Here is a 5613-nt window from a genome sequence, read left to right on the forward strand (position 1 = left end):
ACGCCTTCTTCTGCACGCCTTCTTCTGCACGCCTTCTTCTGCACGCCTTCTTCTGCACGCCTTCTTCTGCACGCCTTCTCCTGCACGCCTTCTTCTGCACGCCTTCTTCTCTACGCCTTCGTCTCCGTTCCTCCTACGTCACGTTTATTTCATCATTCCTCCGCTGTGGGTCAGGACCCCAAAGCAACTCATTCGCCCCTCCTCTGTATCCCTCCTCGCTTAATCCCCTCTCTAACCTCAATCTAGCCCCTCTTTCTAGTACCTCTCCCTAGCCCCCTCTCTGGCCCCTTCTCTTGTCCTTCTCTCTGGCCCCCTCTCTTACCCTCTTCCCTTAAACCCCTCTCTAGCTCCTTTCTCTGGCCCCTCTCTGGCCCCCTCTCTTACCCCCTTCCCTTAAACCCCTCTCTAGCTCCTTTCTCTGGCCCCTCTCTGGTCCTCTCTCTTACCCCTTTCTCTCGCCCCCTTCTCTTGCCACCCACTCTAGCCCCTTCTCTGGCCCCCTCCTTGACCTCTAGCCCTCTCAGCCCACTCACCCACAAGTCTCGCACTGTATTCATCTCAACGCACGCATGCTTCATACTCTTTATATTATTTACTATTGTTTTTAATTATCAGTAGACCCGCGACGTTTTATATGCTATTGTTCCTCCTTATCAGTAGACCCGCGACGTCGATCTTATCTGTTATTGTTTCTCCTTATCATGCAGGAGACCCGCGATGACTTATCTGCTATTGTTTCTCCTTATCAGTAGACCCGCGACGTCTTATCTGTTATTGTTTCTCCTTATCAGGAGACCCGCGATGACTTATCTGCTATTGTTTCTCCTTATCAGTAGACCCGCGGCGTCTTACCTGCTATTGCTTCTCCTTATCAGTAGACCCGCGACGTCTTATCTACTATTGTTCCTCCTTATCAGTAGACCCGCGACGTCTTATCTGCTTTTGTTTTCCTTATCAGTAGACCCGCAACGTCTTATCTGCTATTGTTTTTCCTCCTTATCAGTAGGCCCGCGACGTCTTATCTGCTTTTGTTTTCCTTATCAGTAGGCCCGCGACGTCTTATCTGCTATTGTTCTAGATTGTTTGCTTAGTATTTCTGCATTGATGATTAACTTGTATTCACATATTGTTCTTATTCATAGCATGAATGAATGTCTTGTATTCATCTATTCATCGTATTCATGATTCATTCAGTGAATAAGTCCCAATGCAGTCCCCGTCCCACGAGAGTTCTCTCCCATGCTTAGGCCCTGCAATGACCCACTTATGTCCCGCAGTGACCCATGTTCTGACCCTAAAGTCCGGACGATGCTTACAATGCCGGACCAAACTGTGCTAATTTGCGGATCAAGAAAGGATTTCCTCGGACGTGCCGTCCGCTTCCGCAGGCACTTTTCCCACTCCGGGAATTTCGTACGATTTAATAAACGAATTTTGTGAAGCTTTATTAACATCAATTGGCCTTTTTTCGGCGGCCGCCCATAACTCGGCAACGAATTGATTAATGGGCTTACTCACGTTGGCGGTAGGCACACTCATACGAATGAATGGGTCATTTTATCTGAGCATTGACACACTTTGTGCGCATACTACTGCTACGCATTTATGCACATATTACTGCTACGCATTTGTGCGCATACTACTGCTACGCATTTGTGCGCATACTACTGCTACGCATTTGTGCGCATACTACTGCTACGCATTTGTGCGCATACTACTGCTACGCATTTGTGCGCATACTACTGCTACGCATTTGTGCGCATACTACTGCTACGCATTTGTGCGCATACTACTGCTACGCATTTGTGCGCATACTACTGCTACGCATTTGTGCGCATACTACTGCTACGCATTTGTGCGCATACTACTGCTACGCATTTGTGCGCATACTACTGCTACGCATTTGTGCGCATACTACTGCTACGCATTTGTGCGCATACTACTGCTACGCATTTGTGCGCATACTACTGCTACGCATTTGTGCGCATACTACTGCTACGCATTTGTGCGCATACTACTGCTACGCATTTGTGCGCATACTACTGCTACGCATTTGTGCGCATACTACTGCTACGCATTTGTGCGCATACTACTGCTACGCATTTGTGCGCATACTACTGCTACGCATTTGTGCGCATACTACTGCTACGCATTTGTGCGCATACTACTGCTACGCATTTGTGCGCATACTACTGCTACGCATTTGNCATGGCCTGCTTCATTCATGGCCTGCTTCATTCATGACCTGCTTCATTCATGGCCTGCTTCATTCATGGCTGCTTCATTCATGGCCTGCTTCCATGGCCTGCTTCATTCATGGCCTGCTTCATGCATAGCCTGCTTCATTCATGGCCTGCTTCATGCACGGCGTGCTTCATTCATGGCCTGCTTCATGCATGGCCTGCTTCATTCATGGCCTGCTTCATGCATGGCCTGCTTCATTCATGGCCTGCATCACTCATGACCTGCTTCATTCATGGCCTGCTTCATTCATGGCCTGCTTCATGCATGGCCTGCTTCATGCACGGCGTGCTTCATTCATGGCCAGCTTCATGCATGGCCTGCTTCATTCATGACCTGCTTCATGCATGGCCTGCTTCATGCACGGCGTGCTTCATTCATTGCCAGTTTCATGCATGGCCTGCTTAATTCATGGCCTGCTTCATGCATGGCCAGCTTCATGCATGGCCTGCTTCATTCATAGCCTGCTTCATTCATGGCCTGCTTCATTCATGGCCTGCTTCATTCATGGCCTGCTTCATTCATGGCCTGCTTCATTCATGGCCTGCTTCATACATTGCCTTCTTCAGTGAATTAAACACCTACATTTCTGGTGATGAATGAAGTGACAGCGAACGTTCATCTTCTGTCAACTGCGATTCAGGAAACATAATTCAAAATGATTAGCGCTATCTTATCAGGCGAGTTACGGCCGTCCACTAGGGGCTAGTGGCAGGCCGTCTAATAGTGTCTAATGACAGGCGGTCCACTTGTGTCTAGTAGCAGGCCGTCCACTAGTACTAGTGGCAGGCCGTCCACTAGTGTCTAGTGACAGGCGGTCCACTAATGTCTAGTGACAGGCGGTCCACTAGTGTCTAGTGGCAGGCCGTCCACTATTGGCTCGTGACAGGCCGTCCACTAGTGGCTAGTGACAGGCCGTCCACTAGTGTCTAGTGACAGGCAGTGCACTAGTGTCTAGTGACAGGCGGTCCACTAGTGTCTAGTGGCAGGCCGTCCACTATTGGCTCGTGACAGGCCGTCCACTAGTGTCTAGTGACAGACCGTCCACTAGTGGCTAGTAACAGGCCGTCCATTAGTGTCTAGTGACAGGCCGTCCACTAGTGTCTAGTGACAGGCCGTCCACTAGTGGCTAGTGACAGACCGTCCACTAGTGTCTAGTGACAGGACGTCCACTAGTGTCTAGTGACAGGCCGTCCACTAGTGGCTAGTGACAGGCCGTCCACTAGTGTCTAGTGACAGGCCGTCCACTAGTGTCTAGTGAACCCATTATCCAGCCGAGTGGGGGTAGGGGTCTCATTATCCAGCCGAGTGGGGGAAGGAGTCCCATTTTCCAGCCGAGTGGGGGAAGGGGCCCCATTATCCTGCCGAGTGGGGGTAGGGGTCCCATTATCCAGCCGAGTGGGGGAAGGGGTCCCATTCATCTCGCCATGTTGCGGTGGTCGTTAAGTTAGGCGTCGTAATTCTATAAGATAAAACTGCACGTGATGCCGCCTGTTGGCTGTGGCCGCTGCATTTGTCCCGGCACAATAAAGACTAATTTCGCGGCCGATTTAGGCTTATTTAGGATGGCGCATTTATTTCAGGTAATTTTCAAGGCAAGTTCATGATTTTGTTAGAGATTTCCGCTGGTCTGTCGGCAGGGGATTTCAATTGCTCAACAGGTATGGGATTTTCGCTGGTCTGCAGACACGGATGTCTGCCGGTCTGCAGGCAAGGGTTTTATCGCTGGTCTGCAGGCTGGGATTTCTGCATGCTGGTCTGCCGACATGGATTTCTGATGGTTTACAGGCAGGAATTTTCGCTGGTCTGCAGATAAGGATGTCTGCCGGTCTGCAGGCCAGAATTTTTACAGGTCTGCATGCAGGAATTTCTGCCGGTCTAAAGGCAGGTATTTCTCCAACCAATACCACAGCAAGGTTGAATTACCTTGACTCTATCGAAGCTTATCAGTGAGATTATTAGGAACTTCTAATTTTTCCATAATCTTCCCGGGAAGGTATAGAGGAAAACCTAAAATATATTGTTGAATTTTACATCGCAATTCAACTTCAGAATTCAGAGTCAGTTACTGAAATGTGGTAATTTTGCTACACCGCTGCCGCAACTATAGGCTGTATTTTATGTATTAATCCATAACATCGAGATTTAGTTATACATTTATGTGAAAATGACACATATTTCACACGGTTTTAGGTGGTAATTTTCGGGACGTTATGAATTTTATTCAGGCCAAGTTTTTGTATCGTTCTCCTTGCGCTGAACGTTGCGTTACAAGGGATAAAAACAAAGGCAATATTTGGAACACACCACCAAATATAACAGTCGTTACGGGCATCAGAAAATTTATTTCATAAGGAAAGACAAGCATTTTCCATAACATTAAAGCCATAATTACTCCATCATCGGCGACCACCAACCCGGTGCTAATGTATCTTATTGAGCGACATGAGCGGCATTGGTAAGTTTTTCGGACGTAGCAGTCCCAGGCCACGCTGGCCTTGGCAAGTGTTTCGAACATAGCAGTCCCAGGCCACGCTGGCCTTGGCTAGTGTCTCGGACGTAGCAGTCCCAGGCCACGCTGGCCTTGATAAGTGTTTCCAACGTAGCAGTCCCAGGCCACGCTGGCCTAGGAAGACCACTGTTCCTTGAGTATCTCTCGAGTCGCTCCAACCGCCCAAGAAAATGCTAATCTCTGCCGACACAAGCACTCGAAAAGCTTGCCCGTCACAAACACGCATGGACGGCGGCACGACGCATAAGTTATTCCTACGGCGCCGCTCGCCTATCATTCGAATGAATGTCATTCATACATGAAAAATTAAATGCTTTAAAACATTTTATTTTTCAGAGCCTCTTTAAATCAATGCTATTTTCAATTTTAATTACCTAATATTCAGGCCACGAGCGAGCAATGTTATTATTACGAGTGTAACAATAAACGGCACCCCAACACGAATGAAAATTTTCTCTACGCTATTGCTACGGAAGACAAACCTTATGCTATTGCTACGGCAGGAACAACTAAAGACGCCATGACGGTGCAGAATGCGGCGATGTCGCGATCCATCTTGTCGGCGTTTGCGCATCGTGACCTGGCCGATGATTGTGCTCCACGATTGCCGATTGGCCCCAATCCTGCGCATAATTTATCAGGCCTAGGTAGCGGGATCCGTAGGCCTGGCAAACGCCTGCGAAGTTCTCTAGACTGCCGTAAAGATCTTCATCTAGATGTCCCTTCCTCTAGATCTCCATCACATATTTATAAATGTATTTCTTACTCATTCCAGTGTAAATTCGCTAGAGCACATTTTTTATCTATGTTTTATATATTCCAGGTGATGTCTCTTTCTTCAGATCTCAGCCCGGATGTCT

This window comes from Hyalella azteca, unplaced genomic scaffold, assembly GCF_000764305.2.
Source record: "Hyalella azteca isolate HAZT.00-mixed unplaced genomic scaffold, Hazt_2.0.2 contig17334, whole genome shotgun sequence".
Lineage (NCBI taxonomy): Eukaryota > Metazoa > Arthropoda > Malacostraca > Amphipoda > Hyalellidae > Hyalella > Hyalella azteca.